This window comes from Pelobates fuscus, chromosome 6 (genome assembly GCF_036172605.1).
Source record: "Pelobates fuscus isolate aPelFus1 chromosome 6, aPelFus1.pri, whole genome shotgun sequence".
NCBI lineage: Eukaryota > Metazoa > Chordata > Amphibia > Anura > Pelobatidae > Pelobates > Pelobates fuscus.
The window spans coordinates 230,313,251-230,323,953 of record NC_086322.1 but is presented as its reverse complement, the minus strand read 5'-3'; the positions used below and the strand labels follow the sequence as shown (position 1 = coordinate 230,323,953).

Here is a 10,703-nt window from a genome sequence, read left to right as displayed (position 1 = left end):
GTGATGTATTTCTTCTTTCCTATGGTGATGACTGATTTGTTGATATTTTAGTGGGAATACAAAAAAAAACTTTGAAGGGGGCACCCGGATTTGAACCAGGGACCTCTCGATCTGCAGTCGAATGCTCTACCACTGAGCTATACCCCCGTCATACGTAATGCAAGTTTATATAATACATACAGGTTTCTATAAATGGTTTAGTGATTTTTTATTTTTTTTTATATTGCTATTCTGTTGCAATTAAATCATTAGATATCAGCAAGAGAGTGTTTTTAAAAAGTAAACGCCACTGACAACGTATATGAATGGTTGCAATGATAGGGTTAGGTTAGCCATAGATATGAACGCTTTGGGAGGTTTACTTGCTGGGGGCATGATTAGCTGGCAGATGAGCAAAAGTAGTGACACCGTAGTGCCACCCTAAATCTTATTAGTCCTTCCTTCAAACCCAGAATTACCACCAGCCAATATATCTTGTAGTCTAGTGAATTTTCTGTTCTGAAGGTGCTACTGGTGCAAAGAACAGATCAGTGCTGCCCTTGCTAAATGTGAGAATAATGGTATGTATATAGTACAAAAGAACAAACACTTTTTGCCCTTAAAATAAAAAAGTGGATATATAGCACTTATCTCAATAGACAGTGGTAACAGCTTCCTCCAGGGACATCCCAGCAATAATCCCTCCAATACAGAATAGATATATATAAAAATGAGGATGCAGCTGGAGATCTACAAAAAAACAAAATAAAACAATAGTGCAACGCTGTATAATAAAGTATAAGTGCGCTGTGTAGACTATAACTCACAAGATTGATGAATGGTTAGCGCCCAAGGGTGCCTCCCCTGATGTAGATGGGGGGGCATTAACACTGCTCCTGCTCCAAGGAAGGCGAAATACGACTCAGGAGTAAAAAAGGGTTTCTTCTTTATTTAAAAGAATTAAAAATATAAAGGTACAAATAAGCTGTTTTAGTACCAGGTCCTATGCGTTTCGTCCCTAAAGGAAGTCCATTGGTGAAGGGCAGGCTGTGTAGCGGAGAATAGATAGTTAGTAGTGGTAATGGTGCTTGGAGTGTTCTAATGTTTTTGAGTTGCCTTCCTGTTTAATTACATTCCTTCTATTCTGAGAAGAACCTTCTGCAAAAAATGTTCAGAAATTATGTAAGTGAATGAATATTCTGAGTGAATGTTCCTCAGACTATTCCTCAGGCCGCGTGGCCTGAAAGCTCCACGTGGTTGCGCGGCCTTAATAGGAAAAATGCTTACATTCATTCCTGCGAACTTCTCCCTCTGCTGTTTGTTTTTAGGGCCCAACTGCAGGTCCTTAAATAAATTTGAAAAATATGATATCACGCCCTTAACCCCTTAAGGACACATGACATGTGTGACATGTCATGATTCCCTTTTATTCCAGAAGTTTGGTCCTTAAGGGGTTAAACAGACTGTGTAATCTAGGCGACCCCATGCTGTTTGGAGTCGTACCAATGAGAACACATGTGAACCTATTTAAAACCTATTCAGGCCCTCACTCATTGCCCTATCGTGGCTTCTGTTTAGTAACACATATAGTGCCTCTGTGACTCTCTGGTGATTTCCTGTTACAGACCAGTGTTAATTTTGGCGGCAAATTCCAATTTAGTTTTAGTCATAGTTTTTTGACTAAAAAGTCATTTTAAATTTATTTGTATTTTTGTCATCAGAATTGTTTTAATTTTAGTCGACTAACTCTCCTGTAGATTTTAGTGTACACGACTAGAATCTAATGGGTTTAGTTAAAGCCTCTATCTGTCTCTTTTGCTCCCTTCCCCAGCCCCTCTGTGTCTTTTTGTGTCCTTCCAGCACCTCTAAGTGTCTCTCTCCCAAGCCCTAGTCTGTCTCTTTTGCCCCTTCCACAGCCCCTCTGTGTGTTGTTGATTTTGGCAGCAAATTTTAATTTAGTTTTAGTTATAGTCTTTTGACTAAAAAGCCATTTTAGTTTTAGTCTGAATTGTTTTAGTTTTAGTCTAGTTTTAGTCAACAAAATCTCAAAAATGTTAATCGGCTAAATCTAAAAAATGTTAGTCAACTAAATCTAAAAAATGTTAGTCAACTAAATCTAAAAAATTTTAGTCTCGACTCTGTTAACCTCTGGTATACTGACACGTCTTGCATATTGACCTGTGTATTTCTGGTATCCTGACCAAGCTAGTATATTGACCTGTGTATTTCTGGTATCCTGACCCTGCTTAAATATTGACCTGTACTATGATTCTGTCAGGATTACAGTTGATCCAGCACGCAGAATAGTATCACACTAAGGACTAAGGATAATGTCTATCCGGACCTTAGAATGGCCGGACTTAACGTACCTGAAAATAGTCAAAATACTTGCCGAGGTCAGGGACACAGAAAGAGACACAACGATGAGGAAAGCCAGAAGTCAAGGATACCAGAAATCAGGGAAGTCAAAACGAAGCCAAAGTCAAATACCAGAAAAACGCAATCAGGAACAAACTCTCAGATAACCAGCTAGTGGAAACCATGACAGGGCACTGCCAAAAGGTCATTTGGGTTTAAATAACCCTCCTTAGGATATAATTGGCTATTTCTGACCTCTGACCCCAAAAGGTGCGTGCGCGTCTATGACATGACGTCGCACGCACGTGGGCGCCATCTTTGATGTGGGCGGATGGTAAGTCACCCATTTAAACCAGAATTGCAGCGGCCGGCATCTCTAGGAACGCCGTACTCGCTGGGGACGGGGCTGAAGGAGGTTGGGCAGCAATTTGCCGCGACCAAGGTATTTGATTTTTCTGTTGGCGTAGCCGCTGACAGAATCGCAGGGAGCCGCGACAGTACCCCCCACTGCTGGGTGGGCAGGACCAGGCTTGAGGGAAAATTTGGCATGGAAGGAATGGATTTTGCGGCCCGCATGTATGTCTAAAGCAGAAACCCAAGAACGATCAGCAATCCCATAACCCTTCCAATCAGCCAAATACTGCAGAGACCTTGAGAAAATCTGGAGTCGAGTAAAGAGGAAACTTCATACTCCACCTTTCCAGAAACAACCAAAGGAGGGGGAGGGTCAGAAGGGGTGGTATACCTGTTACAGATAATGGGTTTCAGTAGGGATACATGAAACGTGTTAGGTATACACAGAAAGGTATGGAGAACCAGAGAATAAGACACAGGATTAATCCTGCAAATTATTCTAAAGGGCCCAAAAAACATGGGTGCAAACTTCATGCTAGGAACCTTGAGTTTAATATTCCGTGTGGAGAGCCATACCTTGTCACCCGCCTGGTAACCAGGGTTGGCACCACGCTTCATATCAGCATGCATTTTGAAACGAAGAGTAGCTGTTTTTAAAGCCGTGTGGACCTTATTCCAAGTCTCACGTATAGATGTGAGATGGTCATCCATAGTGGGAATAGCAGTGTCTGAGAACACCGCATGGAGGAAAGTAGGATGACGACAAAAAATGTCCAGATGAGTCATGGGTTGCATTATTTCTGGCGAATTCAGCCCATGGTAGTAAATCAGACCAGTTTTCCTGAGTGCCATTAACAAAACATCTCAAATATTGTTTCAATGATTGGTTGTCTCTCGGCCGCGCCATTGGTTTGGGGATGGTATGATGATGAGGTAGTCACTCTATAAGAGTGGATGTGTTTGCAGGGTTTTAAAGCTTGGAGGGGTCATGGTCATATAGCTGAGTAAAGTAGGCTTGGAATATTTTGGCAATCTGAGAGCGGTCTTCAGTTAGTTGTTGTGCGTGGGAGTTGATTTTGACGATTTGGGCGCCTTTGGGCGATTTTGTGTTTAAGCTTGCAGGCGAGTAGTGTGTCCGTTTTGTTGGATTTCTCATAATAGAGTTGTTTGGTCTATTGTAGGGCCTTAGAGGTGTCTTGAGCCATGTGGGTTTTAAGAGTTTTTTGGCAGTCAGTTATTTGGTCCGTCAGTGTCTGGGTGGGGTTGAGCTTATGTTTGACTTCTAAATAGCGTGATTTTGACAGTGTTTTTTCAATGTCTGCTAGTTGCTTAGCCTTATGGGCCAAGGCCAGTCTGATGATTTTGGCTTGTAATACTGATTTGTGTGCTGCCCACAAGATCCCCAATGAAGACACTGAGTCTGTGTTCAGTGTAAAGTATTCTTGGATAGCTTTGTGTATGTCATTTTTGATTTGGGGATTGTGTAGGAGCGTTGTGTTCAGGCGCCAGGCCCAGGTTTTTTTTTTTTTAATTCTTTATTTTTTTTTTTGTCAATCTTTGTTTTTATTGAGGCAAAAGTTGGATCATTACAGAAAGTAAGACAAGGGGTTAATGCATGAAAAGTACAGGTTATGCACAATTGGTTAATACAAAGATTGCATGTACTCCCGAGAGTAACGGCCTCATTTTTTTTTTGTTAATCAAGAGTTTCAACAGTAGTGTTATATATGTATACAAGCTTAGGCTGGCGAAACAGCACATGAGTGATCATCAGTTTAGATCTCAATTATATAATATGTAGTAGGAACAGGCTGGATCACATACTGCAGGATAATATCAACTTCGAGTGTATCAGTATGCTGCAAACAGGCTGGATCTAATTGTCGGTCTGGCAATAACATGAGGTAAACAGGCTTAAATGACAAAAGGGGAGAGATGTAACTGGTGGGTAACCTATGGCCTACACTCTATGCGTAGTATGGCAAGGAGACAGCAGAGGTAAACAGGCTATGGGGCCCGCGTCCTAGCTAAACAGGTATACTGAGCTGGTGGCAGGCTGATCAGGCATGGATCATTACTACACAGGTTTATGTATATCTTCAGAGTAGAAGGAGAGGCCTAGACAATCAAGCTGTACAAATAGAAGAGGTGACCTAAGACTGTTTTGGTTGCATGCTTCATTCAACAATTGGTACAGGCTATATACTAAAGGTAATTTCGATATACACATTATTTAGTCAGTGCTAAAGGTCTAGTCTAGGTACTGTATACTGGTAAACGAGAGCTTAAGACTCATTAGTATTATGATCAGTGGGTATCTGTTGTTAGTATGTAAAAGAAGGTAAACACTGCATGTTTAAGCACCATACTGCTAATAAGTCAATAAATGAGGTATTGTCCGACAGAGTCTAGTCTTGTCTCCCCTGTGAGGTCAGCAGGGGTAGCGTACATACAGTTCGATATGCTCAGCCTATGCCGGCTCTGAGTGCTGGCTGGACGGGTCTGGTATCGTGTTCGGGGTGGTGCCTTAGTGAGTCGTCCTCTCCGGCAATTCCCGACGAGGGTCGCCATCTCTGTCCGCTTACTGTGAGGGGCTGCATGCGTTGAGTGCGGGGGGGGTGTGGGGGCGGTCGAGTCTCCCCTTGGCCCCAGGCTCCGTGTGGGGTCTGCATCCTGGTTCCACGAACTCGGGTGCCACAAGAGGCCGAGTTCTTCCCCATGAGGGCGCTTCGGATAGCCCCGGTGGTTCGTCGCCGCCAGCGGCGGTTAGGCTTCCGGCGGTGTGGTTGATGCCGTGGAGGTGGCCTCCGGATGACCCCAGGCCCGGGAGGGCGGTCGGTACTAGTTACAGGCGCTGAGGGGTACGTGGTGCCCGTAGGAGGCCCTTTCCGCCTCCGTTTCCCCGACCCACATGCTGTACCTTCTCTGTGTACTTGGGGTGCTGCAAAGATACTGTCCAGCTTTTCCATGAATTGTTGGAATATTAAATCCAGGCTTGTGGCTTGTGCGGTTTCAGGAATTATCAGGCTAGGGACTTCGGCAGAGTTGCTAGGCCCGGTGCGTCCGGAGCCCAGGCCCGGGTGGGCAGGTGCCTTCCGTATAGCCCTGTGTGTCGCTTCGGTGGGGACCGGGATAACCCCCGCTGGTCCATAGGGGGGGGAACGGGGATTCCAGTTTTGCCTCGCCGTGTATGTCTGCAGTGGGGGAGCGGCCGTCTCTCCCACCGCTACCATGCTTGTAGGCCGCAAACTTGCGCTGGACGGGTCCGAGTCCCAGAACCACTGGCGTGGTATCATCATGTCGGTCTCGATGTCCCCTGTCGTTTGGGAGCACCGGGACTCCCGTTTACTGCCTCCGGTGGACGATAATCGGCTTTAGGCAAGTTGGTCAGCGGGAGCAGCAGCAACATGCGTCTGCTCCCTTCAGCAGTCAGGCCCCGCCCCCTAATTCTTTATTTTTGGTGCAATGGCGTTTACAAACAAGCCTGAGGTGCCACGACAGCAGACACAGGCCGAACAGTGCAGACAAAATCATGACGATATACAATTGCACATTTTTATATAACACAGGTTGTATACGTAAGTTAATTTGTTGCAGATAAGGTGAGTGTAATGGCATTTGTGAGATTTATTAGTAAGAAACAAATTACAAACTTTGCCGTGATATGTGCGTATCTGTATGATTTCGTTGGTATGGTACTTGCTTATGAGAGATACACTTGAGTGGTGCCAGGCAGGCGGACTCTGTTTCCTTAAGAGATGAAGTGACAGGCTATGTGAGTGCGTGACTGATGCATGCAGTGTAGCATTAAACGAGTGTGAGAGGCATATTGCATGAATGTTAACTAAATAAAAGCGGTCAAACAGTAAGTAAAACAGTCAAACAGTTAATTTCTTTAGGGTACTGCTTTGTTGGTGAGTCTCTGATTAGGAGGCTGTAGTGTGGCACAGACAGCGTCTGTTGTAGCAGAGGCTATGATTGTGTACCCCTGCAGGATCCTGACTTGTGAGTCCGCTGTTAGCCTATGCCCTGTACTGGGACAGGCTTTTGGGACACTTGTAAGTCCTGGCGGGGCATGGCTAGGTGCATCGCCGCTGGGTCCGGTAGCTGGCTCACCCGTCCGCCGTTGTGGAGGCTTGCTTCGATGACATAGGTAAGTCGTGTCCCCCTCTGGTACTCTGAGGCTCTCCGCGATGCCGGGTGGGTTTGGGGTCGTTTGAGGAGCTTGCCAGTAGTTGGTTGCGTTGTGGGTCTTGGCTTATTGCTTGGTCTGTGGGGAGCCTGCAAGCTGCTTTGGGTAGGCCTCTTAGTGCGGCGAGTGCTTGCCTGTTTATGGGCGGGCGGGAGGGGTCTTCTTCTCCAGCGCCATCTTGTAGGTCCCATCGCATGGGGGGCCGTGCGGTTCTGGTGGGTAATTGCGGGTCCCCCATTGGGTGAGTGTATTGGTTCTGTGGCCCTCCGTTCTCTGTCCGCCAGCTTTGCCCAGAAGGCGTTGAATAACGCATCAAGCTTGACCTGCATGTGGTACCTTGCTGTGAGGTAGTTGTACTCCCAGGTGGCGTCCGCCATTGTATAGGCCCTTGTAGTGAGGGGTTGCCTGAGAGGCTCTGCTGTCAGTGCTCGACTGAGCCCCGCTGCCTGGAGGGGTTGGACCGGGATCACCCCCGCCGGTCCTGAGGGAGGGGGAGCGGGTAGGCTGTGGCTTGGTACCTCCGGCGTAGGGGCGAGGAGAGCGCCCGTCTCCCCCCAGCTCCGTCCATCGCAGGCCTCGGCCTGCCACCTTAGGTTCTTGATTGCTGGATATGCTCGAGTCTGGTGTCGGGTGATTCGCCAGAGAGCTCCCGACATGGGTAGCATGCTCCGGCATCGTTTCAGGCTTGACAATTTAGAGATTTATCCCTATAAGCAGTTTGTGTGGTGGGAGCTCTTCCACCATGTGGCTGCTCTGCTTGCAGGTCAGGCCCCGCCCCCAGGCCCAGGTTTTTATGGTGTGTGGGATTGTGATGGTGATCGATATGTCTGCGTCGTCTGACCAGCTTATAGTCCCAATAGTGGTGGGTTTGACTTAGTGTAGGAGAGCTGGCGAGACCAGAAACAGGTCAATTATCTAATAGGAGTGGTGTGGGTGGGAGTAGAATGTATAGTCTAAGGTTGCAGATAGGGGTGTGCGTCATGACGTGAGGATGTCAACGGCGTCAGGAAGGCGAGTGTTCTGTAGAAAACGGACTTCACCGCGTGGATGCGGCGTTCTAAATAATACCCGAAGATTCAAACTGTCAACCAGCACAGCCGACAGTAGCGGCGTCTAGTGTCAATCAGAATCCAAGAGAAAGGTGAGATGCTTACGCTTATGCAGAAGTACAAAAACATATGAACTGAGAAGATAAAGGCAAATATACCCTCCTTTAATACCTTTTTTTCCCCACAATCAAACAAAGAAATACAGAACAAATCCTCAATAGAAATCTCCTTGATGGAGGAATCAACAGGAAAGAAGGGATTCTATGAGCGACTTGCAAGAATTTATTTTAAAAAGTTTAGAAAAACAGACCAATGTCTTTAAAAATGAGATTCAAAGCAGCTCAATCATGCTGAAAAAAAACGAATAGAAGACTTGGGTCAAAAGATCGAAAAAATAGAAGAAAAATATGAGCCTCTTGAATTCCAATATAAAACATCAGATACTCAAAACAAAATGGAAAGAGATATAAAAATCTGGAAAACAGAATAAACGCATGGGAAGATAGATCAAGAATGAAGAACATTTGCTTGAAAAATGTACCAGAAAAGGATACACAAGACGAATAAAGCAATATTTACAAGAGTTTCTGGGTGCGCTGATTAAAAACACCGAGCCACAAGAAATACTATTGGAAAATTTCTACAGGATAAAAAAGCCATATAATATTCCAAATGAGACACCAAGAGACATCATAGTACATTTTGCATTGCCATACCAAAAACAAGAAATAATAAAAGCAAATAGAGAAGAGGTTACGATGGAAGAAAGATTTAAAGACATAACTATGTACCCAGATTTGGGATTTGGCACCATATGTAAGAACATGTAGGATAAGTGTGGCAGCCATCTTTATACAATTGAAACATCTAAATATAAGGTATAGATGGGGAGCATAAAAATTAGTCATCATATTTTGGGAAGGAACTCGAAAGGTCTATTATGAAATTGCAGAAGTGGTAAGATGGATAAAAGAGAAGAACTTCAAGAGGAAAGAGACTGTACAAGACTAGAGAATAATGGAAATAAAAGAAGGACAGAATTAAACTAACAGCTCCGGCATCAACGGGCACAAACTAAGCCTTACCGTGAATAACTCCCGCACTTATATGAAATTCTAGAGATCGATTGATAGGACAGGGGATAAAAAAGGAACTGTTTATAATGGGTTAGGGAATGATAGATGAAAAGGAAGGGATAGTGTGGTGGAATCTCGGTAAAAATAAATTTAGTAGGCCGAGATTACCACGTGGCATGTGTACGTGCATATGCTGACGTATCGATCAGTTAGTTGCACGTGGCAAGATACGATCAGTAGTGTACGGAGCATGTGCGAGAATACAGGATGTAGTATTTCCCCTCCTCCATTGTGCTGGACAGGCCATGCGGTCAAGCAGGAAGTTAATTCTTATTTGTATTGATTGGTCAAGAGAATGTGCGGGTGGAGCTTAATATGGGAGGAGTTATGTGCCTATATAAGGAGCCTGCACTATTGTCCGGGGCTCAGAACTTGCTGTATTTTGGTGACATTAGTCCCTCTGAGTCCCGATCGGTGAACCGAATAAAGAATCTCTTCCTTCCTGAAGAAACCTGTGTCCATCTCTCTGTGCTTGGCTTCCGTCAGTTTCTCCGGTATCATTTGGTGCATTGGCCGGGAAGCTCATCGTTCAACGGTAGCTGAGAGGCAGAGGCGTGAGACGGTCTATCTTTGCCCACGTTCTCTACGGCTGCAACCCTGAACTTCTGCGTGGACCTCCCTTCGTCTCGGCGCCACTGGTCTGTTGTCCAGAAAATCATCGGCCTCTACGTAAGAAGTGCTGGGGTGTCCCCGTCGATGAGTGTGAACTCAGGTTCAGGAACGAGGAGGTAAGACGACCGCTGTTTTAGACGGCGGACCCACTAGGGGTATACCGATTGTGCGGTAGGCCCATAAGGGGTTTAAATCTGTGTATGGAATCTGCCCCCTCTGTCGGAGGGAAGGAGCGAAGGTGCACCGCTCAATCGAACGCTCTTTAGTAAGACCGTTTGATTTGGTTTGGAGTCAGGCGGGGTTCTGTGTAAATAGCCCTAGCCGGACACCGGTGTCTTGTCTAGACTAGCGTTCTAGGGTGTACAATTCGTTCGCTAGGTCGGAGGGACCGGAAGACTAAGCAGACTCTGATGTACATTATCGTTTGCTAGATCTCAACCTATCTTGGCTAAGTGGGAAGGCGTGTAAATTTGGAACCCACTAGACTATTGATAGAGTAGAAAGACTAAAAGGGTTCTGTTGTAAATTCCGCCCTCTAGTTCGCTATATGTGGTGCTTGGGCAGTGTGGCTAACCAAAACGGATGTAGATAGTTTTAGGTAGTCCATCAAGGTACTGGCCAATAGTTTAGTTGGGATTGTATATGTGTTAAAGATTGTTAGTAAAGTGTATATCTTGTTAGATAGCGCGAGCTCAGCCGTCTAGCGAGAGTGTTAATAGTGTGTTGCTGTATTATAGTGCACGGTACCATAACCCTGTATATTTACTGACACTGTATATAAGTACTAATCATTGTCGTCTATTGCATGTTTAACACCATAACCACTAATAATTGTATTGTGACCTTAAATTGTGCTTTGACCTATGCTAACCGTACTGTAACCGCTGTTTGTAAAAGACGATGTTACTGGGGTGTGTTATAGACGGGTAATTCATATATAGAGAATTATAGCGTGGGTGACTGTATAGTTTCGCCAAAGGGCATAATATTGATTATTTAGTGACTGGTGTAACAGCTGTGTGT

The 10,703-nt window shown here is 45.3% G+C and overlaps 1 non-coding gene across 1 annotated transcript; it reads right to left on the bottom strand.

Annotated features, from left to right (window-relative positions):
• Positions 1-75: 75 nt before the first annotated feature.
• Positions 76-147, bottom strand: TRNAC-GCA (transfer RNA cysteine (anticodon GCA)). The gene has a single exon. It is a non-coding gene; the product is annotated as a tRNA-Cys (tRNA).
• Positions 148-10,703: the final 10,556 nt, after the last annotated feature.